The 15,284-nt window shown below is 39.8% G+C and overlaps 1 protein-coding gene across 2 annotated transcripts in view; it reads left to right on the top strand.

The window, feature by feature from the left end:
* flrt2 (fibronectin leucine rich transmembrane protein 2) overlaps positions 1–15,284 on the top strand; it is a 99,189-nt gene that overhangs the window by 32,550 nt on the left and 51,355 nt on the right. The window contains exon 1 of one of the 2 annotated variants that reach the window (XM_054762802.1): positions 3,679–4,025. The exons of the other annotated variant lie outside the window; for it this stretch is intronic. The gene's annotated coding sequence lies outside the window, so the exon portion shown is untranslated. Of the gene's footprint in view, positions 1–3,678; positions 4,026–15,284 lie in introns of those variants that run through there. 2 annotated transcript variants of the gene reach the window in all.

The raw sequence follows: 15,284 nt of genomic DNA, 5'->3' as shown, positions 1-15,284 counted from the left end.
CAGAGGGTGTGTTAACATACTTGTCTGCACTCATCTGCACAAACACTACACGTCCTGCTTGTTTCTTTGGGAACCAAGGCCTCGTAGAACACTGTTATCAGTGCAAGTGATTAGTTGGCCCAATTTTGTGAAGTGGAACAATGGGGGAAAAGGATCGTGAGATTTGGCTTGTGGGGCTCAATCACACACTTCCTGTCCGAATGAAGACCAGACATCACCAGCAGCAGCGTTAGTGGTGCTGTCAATGTGTATTACAGAAAAACATACATTTTTTTACACACATTTTTGACACTTTCAATACGCTTCGCTGATCTCGGGTACGCATTTTGTTGCATTTCGCTGGTTTTAGTTTCCTTGTTCGCTCTCCGCATGTTCACCTTCGGAAAAATCTTTGGGCTGCGGTGACGCTGATCGTTATGACGGTTATTTTTCAGTCAATCAATCCTGATGAAGAGCTATAAAGAAAGGGTGTCCAAAGTGCGGCCCGTGGCTCATTTTGTCTTTGGCCGCGCGGCTCATTATAGTATACAATTTTGTTAAATTTTTTTTAAGGCAAAAATCTGACAAAATAGAGGAAAAGGCATCAGGTTTTAGCTTTTTGTGCGCTATGGCTGCAACAGTAACCGGTGTTATTATGATGATTATTATTTTATTATTATTGTGCCTTTTGTGAGAGAATTTAAACCGGCCATAAAAGTCCAAAGCTGAAACGTGTGAATATCTTGTTTTGGCTAAAATAAAAAGTCTACTTTCATGGATAACCAAGGAAATTTAAAACATTCACATTTGAGAGGGTGGGAAAAAAAAAACAGGATTAATCGATGACCAAAATAGTTGTCGATTAATTGGGTAATCGATTAACCATCGATTAATTGTTGCAGCTGTAGTAGAAGCATTTCAACCAGCCGAGTTTTCACAAATGAATTCAAATAGACTGAAAATCTTACGTGTATTTGGTCAGTCAGTGATAACAAACAACAAAAACACGTCGGTAGATTGGATAACAGTAGATAGGATAAGAAGTATGCGAGAAAGAACATTCACAACCAAGATTTTTAGTAATACTTTTAGTATAGTAAGCTAGGAATTCCCATTTACACCATTTTAGGTGCCAAAAAAATCATTCACTACATAGGAGACAGTTTTGGAGAAGCAATCTACCACAAAGGCGATTTTTTTTTTTTTCTATGCCTCTGATGAGAACCACAACCACGAGAACCAAAGCCAATGCCATTTAAACACACATTAAAACATTACCAACAACACAGAAGAGCTGCCGAAAGTTATTTAGATCGAAGGTCAAAAGGCAGCCTGGCCTTTTTTTATTGGAGCCTGTGTTTTGTTTTTATGGCGCATTAAGGAAACATTTGGAGGGTGCCCAAGTTGTGGTCATCAAACACATTTCTAGTTCTATTTTAAAAATGCAAACAAATAAGCATGCCATGCCCAAAAATGTATGATATTGATATAGAAATGCCAAAGCTGTCAGTTATTCCACATTGCTTATTGGATGAAACCAAAATAATAACAGTCAGATCACAAAGTCTGTTCATGTTTGGAAAAGAGATCTTTCCTGTGCTGGATTCAAAACCACGATTGTACACACAGAGGCTTTGCTGTGCTCAGGCATAATATTGCTTTGCCTGATTTGATAATAAAATCCTGCAAAAAGAGCCAAACTGGTGGCTCAGTTTACACTGGGAATTTATTCAGTGTCAAAGTGATACACTTTCCACCACCACAGAGGCTCTGTGAAAGTATCAGTGATCGGGAAAAGACACGCATCTGTGTTTGGCGTCATCGCTGTTAGCAGAAATGTGTCATATTCAAAGTGAATGTTCGGATAAATTCTGCTGTGAGGGGTTCTTTACGTCGTGTTCCGGCCCTGAGGGCTTTGCCGTGGGTAGATCGCATGGCACGACGCCCGGAAAGGACACGGTTGATGAAAAGATGGCATATGCGGGAGGTGTTTAGTGGACACCGGGGAACACAGGAGATCTGTGACAAATGTGGAACAATGAAAATGTAAAAAAAACAAAAAAAAAACAGCTATTTACATCTTGCAAAAACACCAAACTGTCCAATAAAAATTATGTATCTGTACATAAAGAAGCAAATTTAGACATGCATTAAACATGGCAAGCACAGCAGTCATAGTATTTCAAATGCCAAATGAAAGCCCATTTTAGGGACTTCACTTTTTCTGAACTAATATGTAAAGTGCATTCCTGACTGTTTTTATTAGGTATAATCTAATCTAATATATAATAAAATTATATAAAATCGTCAAATTAAAATCATTTCTTAGTCATAGTTAGCATGTTACTTTTTTAAAAATCACGTTAATCTAATTTCTGAGCTTCGAAATTATGTTTCTGCATGCGAGCTTATCAGTTTTTATGCATTGGGCTTCTTGTGTTGTTGGGGGTGGAAAACAACACCTTGAAGTGGACATTGATTGGCTGCCATTGCAGTTGGGAGGGTAAGGTGAGTAGCGGGGAGTAGCGACGTGAAAACGGAGGAGCATGTGAGAGCTGTCGATATAAAGACACTTTTTTTGTGTTGTTATATGTCCTTATTTTGATCGGCCACAATGATGTAATACATTTAAATGAAAATACCACAAGGTGAGGGCTTTTGTCAGCAAATTTTAGGTGAGATTAATTTCATCAATTAATTACATAAGATAATTAATCTCTTTAAAATCTATTGATGATATCATATAATATATAATGTATTATTTATGCTGCAACTTGAAGTGTAGAAATGATTTTATGACTATTAATATAAACACAAACATAACAGACTCTGTTTGACTATAATGTGAAATAACAGCGTCATGCGGTATGTTGTTTTTTGTTTTTTTTTTCCAAGTCTAACTGATCATAAAAGTGTAAAAATAACTTGCTAAAATGTATAATAAAATGTCGGCATATGATTCAGTGAAGCATTACTGCTTCGAATGTCAGCGTACTTTTTAAATAAGTAATTAAAGAAAAAAGCAAATTTGCGTACATTTATTCATTGGCTCGAGCTTGCACCCGGTCGCCAGTCACATGCGGCACCGGAGATGATTTTACGGGAAGCTAAACGGGAGCGTGAGGGGATAGAAGGGGAAAACGGCAGGATTGACAGGTCGCACATGTGTGCAAAATGAAGTATTTTACATGCTAGCGGTTACTGTCTTTTTTGTTATGCTCATATTTCAGCTCATAACTTTGCCCCTGATGATAAAAAAAAAAGAAAAATAGTATTCCTTGAGGGAAACATTTGAAACTCTGAGGGCGCAATAAATCTCGCACTTAAGGGAGGTTTTTGAGTGTACTTCAAGGCCACAGCCCCAAGCGCTGTCAAATGTTCTTTGGCCCCTCAACATCCGCTGCTTGTGACCCCTTCAAGTCCTGTTTTGTTCTCGGGACTCCAGGCTTCTCAGATGCCCCCCCCAAGACACATACACACACAAACCCACCCTACAAGGCGCCCCCCCCACCCCCACCCCGAGACATACCCCTCTCGCCTGTGTTCCGCCACACTAGCCCGGTAGCCTTTGACCCCGGCGGCACCTCTGCCTCTCTGTGTGGCTGCCCTCGCATTCCAGTAAAGCTCGGAAACCCGAGCCCGCTCTGAGCTCATCGCCGGCCCGCACATTTTCAAGTTAAATGATACCAAAAAAAAAAAAAAATGCAGAGAAGAGAAAACAGAGAGAGAGGAAAAAAGGGGAGAGGCATCCAGTGGTGTAGGACAGGTCTGGAACTGGTTCTGTGTGCGTCTACTCGCCAAGGCTCCTTGAGGGTTACGTTACACGAGAGACAGTGAGGAGGAAAGGGAAGAAGTCGACTTTGCTTGTTGTCTGTCTCCTTGACTGACTGCTACCTGCACTTTCCTCTTGACACGCGCTACCAAGCCGCCCGCCCTCCCATATGTGCTTAAAATTTAACGACCTCGCATGCGGGAGCCGGATGGGGATGTGAGGGCGACCCAGTGAGCTTGTCTTCTCTTCTCTGAACACAGTTTGTCCAAAAACGGTAAGTGCGCCTCTTAAACACATCTTGCAGTGTGTATTAAACATGACGGGCCCCTTTTTATTATGAACACTTGCACAGCCTAATTAGCTCTGAAGCAAGTCGCAGAAATAGTCTGCCTTGACTGCGATCATAATTGTCCGTTTTTGATTGACAGGATGTTTAGTTTTGTGTTTGTAGTTTGCAGCGGTGCGTTCATGAATATTTTACCTCTCTCATATAGCAAAGTTTTAAAACCATACCACAGTGATACCTCGGTTTTTGTCAGTGAATCCGCTCCAAAGGGTCCGTCCAAAACCGAATCGTATGAAAACCGGCAAAAAAAAATTCCTATATGAAACAATGCAAACCCAAAAACTCCACAAAACACTTTTAATAGGGAACAATTACAGTTTTACATGCAGAAGCCAACGTGAAATGCATACGAGTGACGAAAGTGATAGATCAGGGGTGTCCAAAGTGCGGCCCGGGGAGCCATTTGCGGCCAGCCGTTGTGTTTTTTTTTTTTTTAATTGACTCACGGCACATTCTAAAAATATAATTTCACAAGGAAACAACAAACAAATATTTAACAAAATATTAAGAGAAAAAAGTTGTAATTTTAGGAAAATAAGGTCATTTTAGTCGCATAGAGTTGAAATATTAATAAATGTTGGTTATTTGTATATTAGTATTAGTAGAAACAAAACAAAATAAAGTAATTTTTTTTCAATTGTGTTCGGGGAAACTGTTATAAAATCGGAATAAAGTCAAAATGTACAAATAAAGTCATAATGTGAGAAGAACATGTACGAAGCTTATGTATTTATTTAACATAAAACACGTTACAAAGAGTTTTTCAAGCAGAAAACGCTTGCAAAAGCATATCAATGCTGAATGAAAAGGATAAATGAACTTTTAACGTCTCTTTGACGTTCATTGAAGACGTGATTGTTGTTGACAAAGACAGCAATGTGGCAGTGACACCCACACAGCTTTTTTTTTTAATTCAATAGTGTTTCTCACCTTCTTTATCAAAATGCTGGCACTTGCAACTTTCTTTGGCTCCATTGTGGCTTATTATGCAGCTGCGAGCAAAAGAAAAGCCCAGACTTGTGGCGTAACTGTGTTAGCTAGCGAAGAACTACAGAGTCAACCGCTGATGACATCATAGCTGACTTCCGGTTCCTGTTTCCAGGTATTGGCAAGCTAATAGGCTGCTAACAAAGATGTTTAGTGATAAAGATACATTAAGAACAATATGTTGGCGTATGTTTGTGACTCAAAAATTCATTTTTTGGTCTATTTTAGGATTTCTCACCTTATTTATCAAAGCGCTGGCACATGCAACTTTCTTTGGCACCATTGTTGGCAACTGTACTCAATAAAAAAAATATTATAGGATAACCCGAGGCAAAATTTGGTCAAAAAGTGAGGTTTGACTGTATTATAAACACACCTCGGTATGATGTAGTTCAGTTCTACACCCCTGCAAACTTTAACCGTAATAATAAGCATTGTTATAGCAACAAAGGCAACATTTTCAAGTGATCTTAATATTGTAGCCGGTCATGTGTGTGCGTGTGTGTGTGTGTGTGTGTGTACACAGTATTTGTGTTAAAAGGTGAAAACTTCCTGCTTCCTGATAGAGGATCTTTCAAACCCTCATTGTGTCACATCTCAGGATCTCCTATTGATGAGTCGTCTGGCTTAATCACCGCACACATAATTAAACCAATCAGTCTCGCTCTCCTGCTGAGTTCGGAGGATGTCTGAAGAAAGTGTGCAAAGTTGAGAGGGAGCGGAAAATAAAAAAAAAACAAAAACAAGCAAAGAGCCAGCTGAAAGCTCAGATGAACACTTAAAAGCGGGACCTTTTTTATTTCATGCATTATTCATGGCCACGCTTTTTTTTTTTTTTCCTGTCGCACTCCCTGCCTGTTGTTTGCCAACCCCGTGCACTTGTCTCGTCCACCCTTCGGTTGACGTGTCTGTGAAGCGACTGATGATTTTAATAAGTGACCCATTTGAAGCTCAAAAAACAAGATGATATTCACATCCTTTCATGGTGGCTTTTCAACAACAACAACAGACAAGGGGGGAAAAAAAACAAGCTTATAGTCGTAAATCGGCCACCGACTCCTCCGCGCGCTGAAAACCATTTAAAATAATTGCGAGCATTTTCCTGCAATAACTTTAAAAATGTCTGAGGTGAAAAAGCAACAATTATCTCGCAATGGTCTCATTATTGAAATGGGTGTGAAGTGCTCCATTTCCCCTCACAGGTAAACACACAATTCTTCTTGGGAAATAACGACGCGTCTGTAATCAAAAGCCCTTTTTTTTTTTTTTTGCCGGGGAAAGCTGCCCCCCCACGTGCCCTTCATTTACAATGCCTATTCACGGTCTTCACTTAACACACTTCCAACGAGCCGCCGCCGCCGCCGCCAATGGACATGATTAATGGGTAAACATTACAGCATACAGGGAATAGAAACGCATAATGTTGTCATCATCGACACGCAGCCTCAACATGTTAATGAATGTGCGGAGGTCACGTTATTATATGCCTACAGTCCTTTTGGCTTTCAGCTTGTTCATATTTACAAGAACTCCTCGCCCACACGCAATGAAATAATAATGAGGAAGTTCGGAAATTACAAAAAAATGATTCGGATCATCATAGAAAGGTCAGAGCTATTTGCTGGCATTGTTTCCCGTTTATTCCAATGAATCGCAACCAGCGTGTAATCAGTCATTGTTTAGGTGACTTTACTCAAACGTATACACCAGGGGTGTCCAAACTTTTTCCACAGAGGGCCACGTACTGAAAAATGAAAGCACGCAAGGTCCGCTTTGATATTTGGTGAAGCAACACGCTAAGAATTTATATTTATTTAAAGAAAATGCATCTGAGCTTTGCGACATCGCTGAAAAAGCCTGTTATTAGTGTCAACTTTTTCACATGTTTGCTGGTTTTTTTCCCCAATTATTTAAAACATTCTTCTCAAATAATCTTGATGCATTTTCTTCTGGGAATATTACGGCTTTATTCACATAATATTATAAGTTTTATCCAATTTTCCTAAAAATTACGGCTTTACCTTGTTTTGTTTGTTTGGCATAATATTGCAACTTTTACAAAAAAAAAAAAACTTCAATATTTCAACTCAATGCTACTGAAATGACATTTAGTCATTTATTTAGAGTTTATTCTCGTAAAATTGCGATTTTTTTTTCTCTCTTTGTAGAATCTGTTCGCACTTCTTCGAATTTTTTCTTTTATTCTTGTAAAATTATAGCTGATTTTTCCATTTCTGCCATTTTTTTTCTCGGAATCATGATTCGATTCCCATCATATTTTGACGTATTTTCGCGTAACTTTTTTTGCAGGCTAATTTTTTCAAAAATTACAACTTTATTCGTCGTTTTGATGTTGTTGTTGATTTTTTTTTTTATATTACGACTTAATGTTTCAACTTTATGCCACCAAAATGGTTTAGAATTTTCCTCATTTTTTCCTCAACTTATTTTCGTAAAATCACGTCTTTTTCTTGTTAGATTACGTTTTTCTATTAATAGTTTGACTTTATTCTTGTGAAATTATTTTTTGCTGTTGTGTTTTTTTGGTTTTCGTGTTAAATAGCTTGTTCACAATGTGCCGCGGGCCAATCAAATGACAGCCACTGGCCGTAAATGGCCCCCAGGCCACACTTTGGACACCCCTGTATTAAGGAATTCATTTTTATTGGTTTCTTTTTAAATTAGCTGATTAATTTCAACTACTAATCCAATTTTACGTCCTGCTCCAGTGAGAATTGGGCTGATCTTCATGTTTCCACAGTTGTCGAAGCGCCACGACATAGAATAAAGTACACGCTTATTCAATATAGAAGATGTTTATATGGTTTTGTCAATTATGACACAAGTCTATAATACTGTATATGAATATTTAATGAGCCTATGATGTCACTGTTCAGCAAATATGATTCATAAACATACTGTAATATCCACACATTGAGAATTTGCAACGAAAAAAATGCATTTGTCATCATTTCAATGGTCATTATCTTCATATTATGGTCATTTTTGCCTGACTCTATCATTCCGAAGCCACTCAAGTTAACAAATGCTAAGTTCCTTGCTTATTTGCAGAGGCTACGTTCTACCCGTACATTGAGAGTAACTGATATATCCATAAAAATGTCTATTTTTGACACATGGCTCGCTCTCGCCCCCTTCAAACTCACCTGCTAGCTTGATGTTGATTTTTCTCCTTCAATTTTGGATCAACATTTGCAATACAAACTGCAAATCTCTTCAATTTCCATCGCTGACGAGCGACACAATCCAGGTTTAAGCCGTAAATACGCCTCGCACACTTATTCACGCGTAAACGAAAATGTAAGATGTTGAACAGATGGAACCGTAGTAGCCTTTTTTTGTTTTTTTTAGCCTGGTCGTCATTTCTCGAAATCATAATCCACACACCGCTTGCTTGTTGTAATTACGATTTACGATAAAATCTTCAATTGTGCTCGCCTCACTGCAAGTTTCGAGGCCGTGTCGACAAGAAAGCGTCACCTTTGCGTCTCGCAGCAACTGTGGTGCGTTCGTGGACCCTCAAAAAATGTGTGGAATCACAACGCTTGACGAAAAACATTATCAGTGAAGCACAAAGGCAAGAACGTGTAAAAATTGTGGGTTTTCAAACAGCGGTACATGTACGCTTTACATTTTATCTGTACTATATCACGTATTTATAAATGATTACCGATTTATGGTGATGTGGTTTCTGAGGGGGGAAAAAAGGCTAAATATGTTGACATTTATTTTATTTTTAACCAAAAGTCTGTGAATTAGCAGGGCTGTGAATGCTGCATCGTGACACATTTTACAGAGGAGGAAATAATCACGTGTGCAGCGTAACTGTCGCGACCCGTAGCAATCCGACATTCCGAAGCATGCAATGTATTTCACCAAAGTGGCAAAATATTATTTTTATTATGAAATGATTCTTTTTTTTGTTTTGAAATAATTAAAAAACATATAACTTGGCTATTTTATGCATTTGCATCACATCTCATACGGAAAATGTACTCTTCGTTAAACTCAGTACTGAGAAAGAAAATGTTGCTCATCCTAATTGTTTTCATTTACGAGCAAATAGAGATAACTAAACTCTTTTTAATCCATCCGCACACTCGTACTATCACACTTTATTATTTTCGTTCCCTATTAGAAAATGTTATGTGAACATGTTGAACACGGGAAGTAAACTAAAGCATTACCGTCACCAAAGATTAGCAAATTTTTCATTACAATTGTACCTTTTTAATTATTCAGCAGTTCTGTCGTTCTTTGACCCACTAACACGGACAGGAATTGATCAGCATCCTGGCAGGAATCTGAATCAATCCAGCAGGCACGCCAAAGCTGAAGTAGTTCAGACTGAGCTGACGTGTGAAGCCATGAATCAGACGCTGTAGCCGTGAATCACACGCCGTCTGGCACTGGACGCGACCCGAGGACCGAGCTCAGATGCGGAGTGGGGGGGATGGGGGAGTGGTAAAAGAGCAGAAGAGTGTTGAGAAAGATATGACGGTGAGGAGGGGGTGGACGCGGGGGCAACTACAGACTGGTCCCAAGCCAACAGGGAGCTCCAACACAAGGAGAAGCTTGTTCTCTTTTTTTTTCTCCTCCGCTTGTACCATGAGGGCCTATCTTGAAGGGGGGGGAAAAGCTGAAATACCAGGAATAATGTAATTACAGGCAAATAGAAGAATGAGGGTTAATTGGAGTTAAGTGTTTGTGTTAAAAAAAAGAGTTAATATTGTATGTGGGTGTATAAATATATGCGGGTCAACCTCCATTCTGCCAGCAGTGCAGAAGCAGCAGAATTCCTGCTCACGCTTTTAAAACAAACACATAATTCAGTAGCTCCGAAGGAACGCTGTGAGTGTATATTTTCTGGAAGATAATACCTGCCTATTTGAGGTCCATTCATTAGGTTATAGCCCATTGTGACACGGGATTAGAATAACACGTAGAAAACATGACGCTGCCCCCGCACGGCTGGAGGTCAAGCAGAGCGATCTGACACCTCAGTGATGGATTCCGCCTCCTGTTGTTTTCATCAAACAATCATAATCTCCCCCTTGTGACCATCCATGCCCTGGATTTGGTGGGAACTGCAGCAAAAAGACATCACGATGTAAATGGGACCTCCGACCGTCTTCACATAAAAAGTCCCGCCTGAAGAAAGCCCCAAAAGGCGCTTAATTGTGCTTTCTGGATTAATAAAGCCTAATTGTGGATCAGCATCTACAGAGTTATTACTTCAGCCATGTTTATTTGTTTCCTGTTTATACTGTGTGTACATTTTATACGGCAAGAGTGGAATTTCCCCACAGTTAAACAGTTTTTTTTCATATAAAATCCGTCATGCAAGCTCCCTTTTCGAGGACAATAAAAGTCGTTTTGTTTTGTGCCATAGGCCAACGCATACAGAAGACTATACGGTGCAGCACAGTGTAGCTCGTTCACAATTCAGCATTCACGGTCCTGCAAATTCACAGAATTATGGTCCAAAAACTATTTACGGTTGTCCCTCGCCCCTTTACGGGTTGAGTGTCATGGCTTCACTCTATCACCGTTTTTCATAAGAAAGTACTCACTAACATTGATGATGTTTCATGGTTGACTAAGGTCTGTTGTTAGTAAAACATACGCATTTTGATCCAATCATGAATCATTTTCAAGCATAGAAATGGATAAAGGAACGAAAAAACAAACAAGGCATTCAGAAGACTCATTCAAAGATGTAATATTCTACACTGGTCACTAGGTGCCAGTAGTGTTGCATTAATGAGACAAGAGCCACTGCACTGTCCATAAAAAAACAAAAAACAAGGAACTCTCCCAATGCTAACGTGTGAGTCTATTAAGGTTGTGAACGATAAACCGATGCGACCGAATATCCTGTTTGACAAGGGAGAAATGCAGTAGCAGCCTCCTGGATTGATCAAAAATCTGCCATAGCACCTTAGATTAAACGATTGTAGAGATATGCACCAGGTATTGCAAGACTAGCAAACGGTTGACGGTCCCTCTTATATTTGTATTACTCAATATAGTAGATAGAATCAGAGAAAATAAGTCATGTAAGACATAAATAAAACTTGTGCTTGTGTTTTGTAGTAAATGTTCCGAATGTGTGGAGGACAGGAAGTGACGTCGGGGGTTTTCGCTGTAGCCTGTGTTATTAATATGATGATTATGTTATGATTATTGTGCCATTTAAACGTGCAATAAAAGGTTGTTGTTCCGGCGAAAAAAGCTACATTAGTGTTGCAATGTACTGGAAATAGTCACTCTTAAAAGGGATTGTTTCATTTTCTTTCATAATCTGTTTACTGAGTAGTGGAAGTATGGTTGCTGAGCGTTTGGGCGTCTTGCGGGGCAAAATAAATCCGTTTTCATTCGATTTAGACCAGATTAATGACAAAAACCGTGTATTGGTTCAAACCATAGCTTGTCATAATTCCTCTACTTGGACGCACACGTGTTCCAGTTGAAGTGGTGCTCTTTTCACATGATTGACGTTAAACTTAAATTGTTTGGCTGGAGGATCATTTTAGTTTCAATGCAGGAGGCTTTAGACTGACATGATTAACCCATAGGTGAGCACTCAGTCCGTTATTCCTCATGTCTGCAAGGCCCGACACTGCACTTGAAATTACGGGGTATTGTATGAACGGCGGGGACCCGTGGTCGGCGGTGAGTTTGAACAATCTGGTCATTTGCCATCACATCTGGACTATGAAAGAGGTCTTATTATGGATCCCACTGCTATTCTTGGCAAGCCACGCCCTGCATACCGTGGAAGTTCAGAAAGACCGGCCAGAGACAGCTGACTCTTGCAAGATTAGCTCCTTTGCTGCAAACACTTAAGTTAACGAGCTTTAACTAGCAGACAGGAAAACTGTCATCAATGATTTAACAGGCATGGGTCTTCCCAAATAGCTTTAGGGTGGTTGAAAAAACAGTTGCGGTTGATAGCGTTCAGTTGTCACAATTTAACTATTTTAAAAATGATATTTTCGGTGAACGTGAAGTGAACTCTTAAACTGTTTTCGCTATTTGGTGAAATGCTGTGTGATGGAGTAGTTTTGACATGAAAAGTTTCACGGGCAGTAAGCGAGGCCATTCTTGTTTGCTTTGGAGTCTCGTGAAAGAGGCCAAAAAAGCCCTGGTGAACTCCAGCCAGACCAGCTGCCAGCAGGAGTGCAGCTCACTACTTAAAGCCCGACTCCTTGATTTTCTGCTCCAACCGCACTGAACTTTTAGCTGACTCTGTGATGCCGACACATTTTGGATTCTGCACAGATCTCCGTCCTCATCTCTCTCCCTCCTCTGCTTTACACCTCATAAAAACACAATTTGTCTCTCCGGTTGAATCTCTTGCAATGAGTCCCTTTTTCAAATTGTCATTTACAAGCAGTGTTTTGAGCCTATCAGCATTACTTCTGTGGCACTAATGCATTCAGTGACTCATGTTGCATGTTTCCAGAACAGAACCAAAATAGAACACGGTGGATTAGAAGAAGATTGAAGATGTATCCTCTCACACGTTCACATCAAAGCAAAAGAAGCCTCAGAGACTCGGAGGATTAATATGTGCAGACATGTTTCATGTGGCAGCAGCCGTGCAAACTAAGTATGTTTACATTCGAGTTCTTTCCCCTTTTTGCCTGTCAATGATTTCCCTGTCAGCTCTACAGTTAGCCAGGAGATAAGACATGGAAACCAACGTAGTCTCACTTTATTTGGCGGATTCTCTTTCCTACTACTGTAACCTGACAAACTAGATGAGGCTGGACTTCTGCAAGATTGGACAATCGTACTTAACCAACACATTATTGCTGGGCTGCAACCACCTTGGGGGGGCAAGCAGTCACACAGCCATCGTTCAGTTTCCACAGAGATGCGCAAATGTCGGAGTATAACAGTCGTCCCTTGTTTATCGCGGTTAATCTGCGATAAACAGGTAAATGACAGGCTCTTGTGTTTTCCAGACAGCCCGTCAACCGTTTGCTAGTCTTGCAATACCTGGTGCATATCTCTACAATCGTTTAATCTAAGGTTCTATGGCAATTGTCGGAGTATAACAGTCGTCCCTTGTTTATCGCGGTTAATCACTTCCAGACCCGACTGTGATAAGTGAATTTCCATGAAATAGAATTCCTTATTTATAAATTGAATAGTTCTGTACTTTGAGCATCGCAAAACCTGTTTAGGACCTTCTAAATATGTTTTTTTTTAACATTATTAGAGCCGTCTACACAAGAAATAACACCCCTATAATCACCTTTACACTCGAATCACCCAAACATCACAAAGATGTGAGTATTAAAGCAGTAAAGTACATCAAATGTTGCTTAATGTTCTTATCAATTACAGTAAAAGCGTTGCGATGATTAGCTCGTTAGGCAATAATAATAATCCCCCAGGAGGATTCTAAGGACTTTATCTAGCTCAGGAAATAGGATAACTTTCTCATTTTATCACTTATTAGTAGATGATAAACATGAATATGTTAAATAGTTTTTATGGGCGGGGGTTATAAATACGGCTTTTTTTCCAAAATGAACAATTTACACACGCGAGAACAACGCATGTATGGGACACTTCCGCTCTGATTTCACTCTTGCTACGACTATGCTTATTTGCCCCCCCCCCATCTGCTTGAGCCCATGCCAACTGCAACGGACGTGACCGGAGGTGCAACCCAGTAGTACACCTCTTGCATTTCTTGTATTAATATTCAGTGCTTCTTCAAAACTCACCTTTCCTTTATAATGCAAAGTATTTGTTCTAAATAATAACAGTAAACATTGTCCTTTGAGGATGATCTTAAAATAATTTTCCACTTTTATCATGTGATTTTTTTTTTTTTCCCACTTTGTGCAGCATTTGGCTATAACACCACTGTCATGTGTTCCAGGTTATATTCCGTGTGTGATGTAAAGGACAGTTAGAAATCAGATTTAGATATGCCGGCTAACTCGGAAATTTGATTTGAATCAGATTTCACACCACCGACAGCTAAACTTATAGTTATTTCTTGCCATTCACACTTGATTGAGGGTCTGATTTCAATCTTGCTCATCCAAAATCACTTCAGTCAGTCTTAACATAACACATTACAACATAATCCACTCCGTCTGGCTGTCTTTAGCCTTTGTGTGACACCTTTCCTGACCAGACAGTGTGACATCATCTTTCAGTGACTGTTGCAAAACCCGTACAACAAAATAAAGCAGCTGCGCTTTCAACTAAACACCACAAAGGCATTATGCAACTCCCCGGACTTCCTGTTATTGCTTAAGCTTTTTTCTTTATTAAACCTCCTCACCCTCAGCATTATATCAGAAAATGAAATAGTCTTCATATGGGACAAAATGTTACCTTTTTATTTATTATGTAGTGATATAATATAAAACAAATTATCCATTTCTCTCAGCTGCTTGACTACACGCGTGGCCTAGTCCATGTCAGATGTGCAAGTCATGAACAAGTCTGTTGTCAGTTTTTTACTGATTTGGGACTCACAGGTACTCGTCACTGTTAACCCATTCACTTACTCACCACTGCTACTGCTCTTCTCATGCAAGAAAGAAACCAGGTAACATGTAACAACAGGTGCTCAACAAAGACTTGCGTTTCACTGACTCCCGGGGACTCGACAAAGACTCGAGTTTCACTAACTCACAGGTAATGGATGAAGACTTGCGTTTCACTGACTCACGGTTGCTTGACGAAGACTGAAGTTTCACCGATCAAGGGAACTTGAGGAAGACTTGAGTTTCACTGACGCACGGGTAATTGACAGACTTGCGTTTTTCTCGTCATGGGTACTGATTCACACCTACTCGATGAAGACTCAAGTTTCACTGACTCACAGATACTGGAGGAAGACTTGAGTTTCAGTGACTCAAAGGGTACCCGATGAAGACTCGTGTCAATAACTCATGGGTACTCAACAAAAACTCGAGTTTCACTAACTCACAGGTAATGGACAAAGAACTGCATTTCACTGACTCACGAGTTGATGACGAACACTCAGGTTTCACTGATCAAGAGTACTCCAGGAAGACTCGAGTTTCACTGATTCACAGATACTTGATGAAGACTCTGGTTTCACTGACTTAAGGGTAATTGGCGGAACCTTGTGTTTCACTAACTAACAGGAAATGGACGAAGAACTGCATTTCACTGACT

Source organism: Dunckerocampus dactyliophorus, chromosome 19 (genome assembly GCF_027744805.1).
Source record: "Dunckerocampus dactyliophorus isolate RoL2022-P2 chromosome 19, RoL_Ddac_1.1, whole genome shotgun sequence".
NCBI lineage: Eukaryota > Metazoa > Chordata > Actinopteri > Syngnathiformes > Syngnathidae > Dunckerocampus > Dunckerocampus dactyliophorus.
This window is presented reverse-complemented; position numbering and strand designations above follow the sequence as displayed.